Here is an 11,469-nt window from a genome sequence, read left to right as displayed (position 1 = left end):
CACGCAGCCTCCGTGCCCTCTTGGGGGGAGCTGCGTGGCCTTTTCCTCGCATAGTATGCTGCACCGGCGCACCCGGTCGTCGCCGCTCTCCTGGGTGGTTCGCAGGCGCCACCTTCAGGCCGCCACATCAAGCCATTCGTGCGCCAGATCGGTGCCGCTTCCATGCAGTGTGGGGCTCCTCCGGGTTCGGCGGTGCCTGAGGTCGATCTGGCCTTCATCTCGGATGATCACCCCTCCAACACAGCCTGCTCGGGAGCGCTCCCGATGTTGGGCACCCCCACCATCTGCCAGGTGGCCATCACCAGGACCCTCATCGATGGCGGAGCTGGCCTCTGCGTGCTCTCGGTTGAAGCCTTCAGCCTCCTCCACGTACCGCCGGAGCGGCTTCAACCCAGAGGCCCTTCTTGGGCGTCGCAGGCGGTTCCACCGGCTCCCTGGGGCAAATCCGTCTACCAGTAATCTTCGGCACCTACGACAACTTCCGCACGGAGCTAATCGACTTCTCCATTGCCCCCATCGGCCTCCCATACAACGCCATCCGCGGCTACCCGACGCTAGCCCGGTTCATGGCCGCAACTCACCCAGCGTACAACCTCATGAAGATGCCCGGGAGCAGCGGCGTCCTCACCATACCCGGAGACACCGGGGATGTGTTGCGAGCGCTCAAGCTCGTTTTCAAGATAGCAGCGGTGGCGCAGCCTGCCGGCGCAGATGCCCCTGAGCCCAAGAGGGCTGCACCGGCCAAGAAGAAGCAGCTATTCACCCAAGACAAGGCGGAAACCAAGCAGATACTGGTCGACGAGGACAGATCCACTAATGCCACCTTCACCATAGGCGCCAACCTTGAGCTTGAGTAGGAGGAGACCTTGGTAAAGTTCCTACGCGCGAACAAGAAGGTGTTCGCGTGGGAACCTGATCAGCTGGCAGGGGTTCTGAGGGCCATAATCGAGCATCACCTCAACGTATGCCCCAACGTGCGCCCCGTGAAGCAGAAAGCGAGACGGCAGTCCACTGAGAAGCAGGCTTTCATCGTCCAAGAGACCGGCAAGCTGGATGCGGCAGGGGTCATTCGCGAGGTCCGCTACCCAGATTGGCTGGCTAACCCGGTTGTCGTGCCAAAGAAGGGGGGGAAAGGAACGCATGTGCGTCGACTTCCCCAACCTCAACAAGGCCTGTCCACAGGATCCATTCCCGCTCCCTCGTATCGACCAGATCGTCGACTCCACCGCCGAGTGCGACCTGTTATGCTTCCTGGATGCCTTTTCTGGTTATCACCAGATCAAGATGGCGGTAGAAGACGTGGAGAAAACGGCCTTCCTAACCCCGTGTGGGGTGTACTGCTACACATGCATGCCCTTCGGGCTGCGCAACACAGGTGCCACCTTTCAGCGGCTGATGCACATCGCCTTCGGTCGGTAGATCGGGAGGAACACCGAGGCTTACGTTGATGACATTGTGGTGAAGTCTCGGGAGGCAAAAACCCTGATACAGGACTTGGAGGAGACCTTCGCGAGCCTCAACGAAGTGGACCTGCGGCTCAACCCAGAGAAGTGTGTGTTTGGAGTCCTCTTGGGCAAGCTTTTGGGCTTCCTCGTGTCCAACCGGGGCATCGAGGCCAACCCAGAAAAGGTCAAAGTAGTCGAGGACATGAGCCCGCCGAAGACCCTCAGGGAGATGCAGAAGCTCACTGGGCGCGTGACCGCGCTAGGACACTTCATCTCCAAGTTGGGGGAACGAGCGCTACCCTTCTTCAAGCTGATGAAGAAAAAGGGCCCCTTTGAATGGACTGAAGAGGCCGACAGGATCTCAAAAGGTACTTAACCAGCCCTCCGGTGATGGTGGCTCCGTGCCCACAAGAGCCCCTGGTGCTCTACCTTGCAGCCACTCCCTACTCTGACAGGGCAGCCTTGGTGGCGGTTAGGGAGGAGCGTAGGACCAAAGCCACGGCAACCGCCCAGGTCGAAGCGAAGCAGAACCAAGAGAGCCTCGCAGAGACCACGACCACAGCCGAGAAGGATCAGTCGCCGCAGGGAGGCATGCTCAGAACAGAAGAAGCCCCTCCCCCGAGCGACTAGCCGCTGGGGGCTCCATTGCCTCAGGAGGCGCCTCGGCCTCCGGAGGACGCTAGCGGCACCAGCTCTCCCAACCTCGTCAAGCACCCTGTGTACTTCATCAGCACAGTGCTACGGGACGCGAGGGCGTGGTACCCCATGCCCCAGAAACTCCTCCTCGCGCTATTGGTGGCCTCGCGCAAGCTGCGACACTATTTTCAGGGCCATCCCATCAAGGTCGTTTCAGCGTACCCGCTGGAAAGGGTGCTCAGGAGCCCCAACTTGGCTGGGAGAGCCGCTGAGTGGAACATTGAGCTGCAAGCATTTCAATAGGAATTCAGCACAACTAGAGTCATCAAAGGGGTCGCGCTTGAGGACTTTGTAGCGGAATGGGCAGAGGCGCCAGGCCTCAAGGCTGGTGAGGATTGATCCCTCTCCCCCGGAAGCGAGGCACCGGGCGGTTGGATCATGTACTTCGACGGGGCGTTCTCCCGACACGACGCGGGGGCTAGTGCAGTGCTCATATCCCCCACTCAAGACAAGCTTTACTACGCCGTACAACTCTGTTCCCAGCATGGAGAAAAGGTCTCCAACAACATAGCAGAATACGAAGGCCTGATAGCAGGCCTGGAAGCTGCAATCGCCCTGGGGGTGAAGCGCCTCACCATCAAGGGTGATTCGCAGCTCCTCATCAACTTCTCCAACAAAGTGTACGAGCCAAAGGACGAGCACATGGAAGCCTACCGTGCGGAGGTCCGCAGAATGGAGAAGCAGTTTTGGGGACTGGAGTTGCAGCATGTGCCTCGAGGCACCAACCAAGAGGCCGATGACATCGCCAAAAGGGCATCTAGGCGACTACCTCAGGAATCTGGCGTCTTCGAGGAGCGGCTCTTCAAGCCCTCGGCAGCGCCATCGCTGTCAAGCACGGTACAGCCTTGGGAGGAGCTCCCCGAGCCACCTGCCTCGGGAGCCCCGGTCTGCGGCCCGATCTCAGGAGTGCGCCTGCTCCTAGCGCTGGAGCCTCACGAAGGATGCTGGATCACAGAGCTCAAGAGTTACCTGATGCAGGGGACCCTACCTGAAAAGGAGGAGGAAGCAGAGTATGTGGCACGGCAGGCCACGGCATACTGCAGCAAGGATGGAGAGCTCTACCGGAGACGACCAAATGATGTATCCCTATGTTGTATTTCTAGGGAGCAAGGGAAGGAGCTACTGGCAGACATACACGATGGAGACTGTGGGCATCACTCGTCGTCACGGACCCTCGTTGGCAAGGCGTTCCACAGCGGGTTCTATTGGCCCACGTCACTCAGTGACGCCGTGGAACTGGTGAAAGCTTGCGAGGCCTGCCAATTCCATGCCAAGCAGATCCATCAGCCGGCAGGAGGCCTACAGACTATACTCCTCTCATGGCCATTCGCAGTCTGGGGGCTAGATATCCTGGGCCTGTTCCCTCGGGCGCCAGGAGGCTATCACTACCTCTACGTCGCCGTGGACAAATTCACCAAGTGGGCTGAGGTAGAAGCCGTCCGCACCATCCCCGCAGGTTCCGCGGTCAAGTTCATCAAGGGCATCGTGAGCCGGTTCGGGGTTCGAACCGCATCATCACTGACAACGGTTCGCAGTTCACCAGTAACCTCTTCAAAACATATTGTGCTAACGTTGGAACACAGATATGTTACACTTTCGGTAGCACACCCGCGGAGCAATGGGAAGGCCGAGCGAGCCAACGCAGAGGTCCTGAGAGGCCTCAAAACCAGGACCTTCAAGAAGAAGTTGGAAGGCTGCGGCAGGGGCTGGTACGATGAGCTTCAGTCTGTACTGTGGTCCATCCGCACGACCACGACCAAGCCGACCGGCGAGACCCCGTTCTTCCTGGTTTATGGAGCTGAAGTCGTTCTCCCTCACGAGGTCAGGCGTCATTCTACACGGGTCCTGGCGTTCGACGAGGCGCAGCAGGACGCCGTGCGTGGCACGGATCTCGTGTTGGGGGAGGAGCATTGTCGAGAGGCCGCGCTACGAGCAGCAAGGTACCAAAGGGCACTACGACGATACCACTGCCACAACATCCGCCCCAGGACTCTTGAGGTAGGGGACCTCGTGCTCAGGCGGGTTCTCTCCAGGGAGGGACTACATAAGCTCTCTCCCATGTGGGAGGGCCCATTCAAGCTTGTTCATGTTTCCAGGCCCGGCTCCGTGCGCTTGGAGACCCAGGAGGGGGTGCCCGTCCAGAACGCGTGGAACATTCAACATCTCCGAAGGTTTTACCCCTGAAAAAGGCCCAGTTCCTGTGAAGAAGGCGAATGCCTGTGAAGTTGTTGCATTTGGAAAAGGCCCAGTGCCTGTGAAGTTGTTGCATTTGGAAAAGGCCCGATGCCTGTGAAGAAGGCGAATGCCTATGAAGTTGTTGCGTTTGGAAAAGGCCTGGTGCTTGTGAAGAAGGTGAATGCCTTGAAGTTGTTGCGTTTGGAAAAGGCCCGGTGCCTGTGAAGTAGGCGAATGCCTGTGAAGTTGTTGCGTTGGAAAAGGCTCGGTGCCTGTGAAGCTCGCCGCCCATGACACTCTCATGTAATAATGAGTGGGGCTGTACATGCCCCGGAGTCTCCGGAGTGCCGCCCTCGGGCCTCAGGGGCTCCCGCCCACGCCCAGTGGCAACACTTAGCTCCGCGCTGTGAGAAGACGTCGAAGACTAGATTAGGTGCCGGACACGGCTTCTTTCATTTGCTTTCTGCAGTTGGCTTGTTCGTTTCTATTTGAAGATTTACTGAAGTTGTTACCGTTTTGAGCTCGCGACCCTTCGTCCGTTTCACTTATTCGATTCATTTTCTTTCGCGTAAAGTCTCATGAGGGAGGAACTTGGGCACCCTCACGAGTGTTTTCTGCCCCGGTGATTTGGAGCTCCTCTATCCGAGCCCGCTGCGGGAGCGCCCCTCCCAGTCTGTGCCCCGCGGGCATCGGGACGAGATCATACAATTCAGGTTGGTTATCCTTGCTACCAGGTCCAGAGGCTGCCCCAACTAACTAACCCCTGCAGCACACAAGGCGCACGACAAGGCCCTCACCTCGGGAGGCGAGGACCATGACGAACTTTCCCCCCAAGTTAAGTGATTTCCATGCATAAACACGAGGACGAAAACAGAGCGCTAAAATAGTAGAAACAGAGCGCCAATTAAACAACAACGTTTCGATACGCCCCCTTGGGGCACCAGACTACATTCTCTTTTGCACAGGAAAGAAGGAAGAGCAAAATGGGCACGACTCGGCCGACGCCAACTCTTGGCAGGAACTCATACTGCCTCCGGAGCTCAGCTAGATTCTGCCTCCCGCTTCACCGAAACACGATGCCGGGCCGACCCGACGCCCTCTCCCAGGCAAGCGCGACGACGAAGGGGCTGGTCACGAACACCACTGGAGGAGCTGTCGTCTGATGGGAGTCACCGAAGCTTGGCGAGCCTTGGGCGCCGCTGCCCGCGCACCTCACACCGCCTTCATCCCGACCAACGCCGGGGCTGGGCGCCCGGCCGTGGTCATCGTCTTCGGGGCAGCATCTGGCGCGACGACCGTCTTACCCAAACACCCTCATGTAGAGGGTGGCATCGCCGTCGAACTTAATGTGCAGAGTGCATCGTCGAATCAAGCCGCGCGCGCGGGCAAACGTTTGCCAGCCGCGGGTCAAAGCCGCATCCCCGACGGTGGAGACCTCCAGAGTAGCCCAGGAGGCCCGGCTGCAGCAACCATCAGCCTGAAGCCAAAGGCCACCCGGGGAACCAGCCGAAAGTTCTCCTACAAAGAAGCGGGGGAGCGGAAGCCAGGTGCCGGTCGGGTCCGCCGACCACACGACGAACTCTGGCAACACCTCCACCGAGCGAGAGCGTGGCCTTGGGGGTCGCGCAGCCCTGACGTACCTCTCATGGGCAGCCGAGCGCTCACCGCCGCACAGAGGAGGGCTTCCACGGCCACCGGAGGTCGCAGCAGGGGCCCTAGGGTGCTTGCGAGGGCGGCCCCGTCCGCGCTTGGCCGGCGGAGAGCCTGGTTCTTCCCAGCGAGCCTTAACTTTCTCCGTGGCCGAAAATCTCTTCGGCGAGGCCATGGGATGGTGAGAGACTAAGAAGGAGATGGAGAGAAGTAGGAGAGGATGGACTGGGAAGGCTCTCGCCGTTCCGTACATATGGTCGGAGGAGGCCAACCGTCGGCCTCCATGATCACAGGTAATCATGACCCGCTTTGCATGTAGGGACTTGACAATTCATGTAGTTGCCGAGGCGTCGTGGGGAAGCGGGGACGCCCACGTCCAATCAACCACCACGCGGCGCCCAAGGCCGCAGGCTGTTGGGGCCAGCGGCGTTTCGCACTTGCCCCTTCGCTTCTCGGCTAAGCCAAGTCCAGGCGCGCCTTGGGCCCGGGGGCTACTGTCGGCGTTCTGGGAATGGGGGTACCCAGACTTGCCTGCCTGTGGCCTGCGGCGTGGCTCAAGAAGTGGCCCAGTACGGCCCATCTTCATCAACACAAGCTCATGACTCTCGCGAGGGGCCAAGCCTCGCGGGGCGGACGACGGGAAGCTTCCTCAGGCACGGCCTCATCAGGCTGGCTCGCGAGGAGGCGGAGAGATCAAAGCGGGGTACCTCACGAGGTGCCCGTGTCACTAGCCATGACGACCAAAGCCAGGCAGGTTCCAGGCGGGCGCCGGCCTGTGCAGAGTCCTTGTTTCCTCTTTGGTGCAAAGGGAGCAAACGCAGGAAAGAGTATCAGGCAAAGGCAACCATTTCGGTGCAACAATACCAAGACCAGCAGAACGGCAGGATGGAGGTCATCGTGGAGCCCAAGCCGGCGTCACCGCCAGAGTCTTTGGCAGGCGAGGACCGACTTTAGTCAGGATAAGTGTACTAGATTTTCCCCTTCAAAATGGCCAATTGTTGGCGCCCTTCCCGCTCAACATTTGGGAAAAGGCCCAGGGCCTCGCTCTATAAATAGGGCTATCCACCATAGTATAGAGGCATCTAAAGATTGAGCAGTTGAACCCTAGCCAGAACCACCAACCCAAGAACACCCCTCACGAGGTAGTTCTTCCTTGTATTGTTCATCATCAGCCCCTGAGGCAATCCACCACACCACAAACTAGAGTAGGGTATTACACAACAATGGTGGCCCGAACTAGTATAAACCTTGTGTCCCTTGTGTTGTTCTTCGTGTAGTTTACATCCTTGCGAGGCGACGAGACACAGGTAGGTAGGAGGTGCGATCTCCGCGTGCACCCCAGAGTTCGAACCTAGAGGGTCTGCCGGAACCCGAAATCCGACACATACTTTCACTAGTGCAAGTTCTCTCAACAATAATAACATAATTGGATCATATAACTATCCCTCAACATGCAACAAAGAATCACTCCAAAGCCACTAATAGCGGAGAACAAACGAAGAGATTATGGTAGGGTACGAAACCACCTCAAAGTTATCCTTTCTGTTCTATCTATTCAAGAGTCTGTAGTAAAATAGCATGAAGCTATTCTTTCCGTTCAATCTATCATAGAGTTCATACTAGAATAACACCTTAAGACACAAATCAACCAAAACCCTAATGTCACCTAGATACTCCATTGTCACCTCAAGTATCCATGGGCATGATTATACAATATGCATCACACAATCTTAGATTCATCTATTCAACCAACACAAAGTACTTCAAAGTGTTCCCCAAAGTTTCTACCAGAGAGTCAAGACGAAAACGTGTGCCAACCCCTATGCATAGATTCATTGAACACGCAAGTTGATCACCAAAACATACATCAAGTAGATCACGTGAATATCCCATTTTCACCCCAGATAAGCACGGCAAGACATACATCAAGTGTTCTCAATCCTTAAAGACTCAATCCAACAAGACAACTCAAAGGTGAAAACTCAATTCATCACAAGAGAGTAGAGGGGAAGAAACATCATAAGATCCAACTATAATAGCAAAGCTTGCGATACATCAAGATCGTATCACCTCAAGAACACGAGAGAGAGAGAGAGAGAGAGAGAGAGAGAGAGAGAGATTAAACACATAGCTACTAGTACATACCCTCACCCCCGAGGGTGAACTACTCCCTCCTCGTCATGGAGAGCGCCTGGATGATGAAGATGGCCAGCGGTGAGGGATCCCCCCCCCCTCTAGTAGGGTGCCGGAACGGGCTCCCGAGAGGTTTTTCGTGGCTACAGAGGCTTGTGGATGGCGGAACTCCTAATCTATTGTGCTCCCGGAAGGTTTTAGGGTACTTATATAGGTGAAAGAAGTCGGTCAGGGGAGCCACGAGGGGCCCACGATGGTGGAGGGCGCGCCCCCTGCCTCGTGGCCTCCTCGAAGCTTCGCTGACTTCAGATCCACGTCTCCTGGATCACATTCATTCTAAAAATCACCCTCCCGAAGGTTTCATTCCGTTTGGACTCCGTTTGATATTCCTTTTCTTTGAAACACTAAAATATGCAAGAAAATAGCAATATGGGTTGGTCCTCTGGTTAATAGGTTAGTCCCAAAAATAATATAAAAGTGTATAATGAAGCCCGTAAACATCCAAAATAGATAATATAATAGTATGAATGCTTCATAAATTATAGATACGTTGGAGACGTATCAATGTAGGCTTGTCGTCCACCTTCCAAGGCATAGGCTCACCATCATAGAAGGATGAACGAGTCTCCGGGATCCTCAAATCTGCAGCCAAACTCATCCTGCTGAATCTAAATTCATACTCATAGTTTTGGTTTTGCAGGTCATTGATCTGGGCTTGGAGGTGCTCAATTTTCTCGTGAAGCTTGAAGATGGCCTCCCCGATGTTCTTGGCATCTAGCTTGTGGTTGTTGGTGAACTCCGTGATCAGCATGTGATTGGTGTTGAGTCCGCGTTCCACCATCCCTTAGCACTTGAAAACTTGTTGCTCCATTGCTTCGAGTCTTGTCTCCAAGCTTCCGGTCCTCCTCGGTCCCTCAACATCGCGGATGTGCAGCACCCCCTCACACATCTCAATGTTTCAGGCTGTTGCAGCACCTCCTCGAGGTAAGGGTTGATGACCTTCTCAAAAAAACTTGTCCTTGGGGGCGCTTGTAGACGTCATGGTGACCTAGAACTATCAGAAAAACAGCTCGAAACAAAAGCAGAGGATTTTGTCGTGGTACAGTGGTCAAAACCTTCGGGAGATTATATAATGAACTTTTACCGACCAAAAGAAGTATCGTGCAAGAAAACGGAGTCTGGAGGGCAGACGAGGTGGCCACGAGGCAGGGGGTGTGCCCAAGGCGGTAAGGAGCACCCTCCACCCTCGTGGCTGCCTCGTGTCTCTTTCGCACTACTTTTAATTTTCCTAATTTTTTCAACATTCCAAAACAGAGAAAATTTGCTATTTGAATAGTTTTGGAGATATTTGAATAGTTTTGGAGACATTTTACTTACCGTACCACATACCTATACCTTTTCGGGGTTTGAATCATTCTGGAAAGTTTCCCTTATGTACACCTCCGGGGTTATGGTGTTATTGACATTGGTTTCAACATTTTTGGATTACCTGAGATATAATGTTTGATTCTTTGACCATTTACCACCTTCGGATTTGTGCTTTGGCATTGTTGATTTTTATGGCACTGGAACGATAGACCTCCTCGATAATGTAAGGCTCCTCCCATTTAGAGAGAGGTTTTCCTGCAAAAAAATTTAAATGAGAGTTGTATAGCAAAACATAATTACCTACATTAAACTCGCGCTTTTGTATCCGTTTGTCAAGCCATATTTTAACCTTTTCTTTAAACAATTTGGCGTTCTCATTGGCATGGGTTCTCCATTCATCAAGTGAACTAATGTCAAATAACCTCTTCTCACCGGCAAGTTTGAAATCATAACTGAGCTCTTTAATGGCCCAATATGCCTTATGTTCTAGTTCAAGAGGTAAGTGACATGCCTTTCCATAAACCATTTTATACGGAGACATACCCATAGGATTTTTATATGCACTTCTATAGGCCCATAATGCATCATCAAGTTTCTTGGACCAATTCTTTCTAGATCTATTAACAGTCTTTTTCCAGATCAATTTAATTTCTCTATTACTCAATTCTACTTGACCACTAGACTGAGGATGGTATGGAGATGCAATTCTATGATTAACATCGTACTTAGCAAGCATTTTACGAAAAGTAAAATGAATTAAATGTGAACCACCATGAGTCATTAAATAGCCATGGACTCCATACCTCGGAAAAATAACTTCTTTAAGCATCTTAATAGAGGTGTTATGATCAGCACTACTAGTTGGAATAGCTTCTACCCACTTGGTAACGTAATCAGCAACTAAAATATGTGTATACCCATTAAAGGAAAAGGTCCCATATAATCAAAGCCCCAAACATCAAATGGTTCAATAACAAGTGAATAGTTCATAGGCATTTCTTGACGTCTACTAATATTACCAATTCTTTAACATTCCAAGACAAGACAAACTTGCGGGCATCTTTAAAAAGAGTAGGCCAATAAAAACTAGATTGCAATACCTTATGTGCAGTTCTATCTCTAGCGTGGTGTCCTCCGTAAGCCTCAGAGTGACACTTGTGTAGGATCTGTTCTTGTTCATTCTCAGGTACACAACGTCTAATAACACCATCTACTCCTTCTTTATAAAGGTGTGGTCATCCCAAAAGTAATGTCGTAAATCATAGAAAAATGATTTCTTTTGCTGGTATGTGAAACTAGGTGGTATAAATTTAGCAAAAAGGTAATTAACATAATCAGCATAACATGGAGCAGTACGAGAAACATTTATGACAGCTAATTGTTCATCAGGAAAGCTACCATCAATAGGTAGTGGGTCATCAAGAACATTCTCTAACCTAGACAAGTTGTCTGCAATGGGGTTCTCAGCCCCCTTTCTATCAATAATATGAAAATCAAATTCTTGTAGCAAGAGAACCCATCTAATAAGTCTTGGTTTAGTATCTTTCTTTTCCATAAGATATTCAATAGCAGCATGATCAGTGTGAACAGTTACTTTGGAATCAACAATATAAGGTCTGAACTTATCACACGCAAATACAACTGCTAAAAATTCTTTTTCAGTACTAGCATAGTTTCTCTGGGCACTGTCTAGAGTTTTACTAGCATATTGGATAACATTTAATTTCTTATCAACTCTTTGCCCTAGAACAACACCTAGAGCACAATTGATGGTAGTGGGTCATCAAGAACATTCTCAATCACTAGAATCGCACATAATTTCAAAGGGTATATTCTAATCAGGTGGCTGAACAATAGGTGCAGAAATCAAGGCTTTCTTAAGTATTTCAAATGCTTCTACACAATCATCATCAAAGACAAAAGTGACATCTTTTTGCAAAAGATTTTTCAGAGGCCTAGAAATTTTAGAGAAGTCTTTAATAAACCTCCTATAGAAACCAGC

Source organism: Triticum aestivum, chromosome 5B, assembly GCF_018294505.1.
Source record: "Triticum aestivum cultivar Chinese Spring chromosome 5B, IWGSC CS RefSeq v2.1, whole genome shotgun sequence".
NCBI classification, from domain to species: Eukaryota; Viridiplantae; Streptophyta; class Magnoliopsida; order Poales; family Poaceae; genus Triticum; species Triticum aestivum.
The sequence above is the reverse complement of the archived record's forward strand: the minus strand, read 5'-3'. Positions refer to the sequence as shown.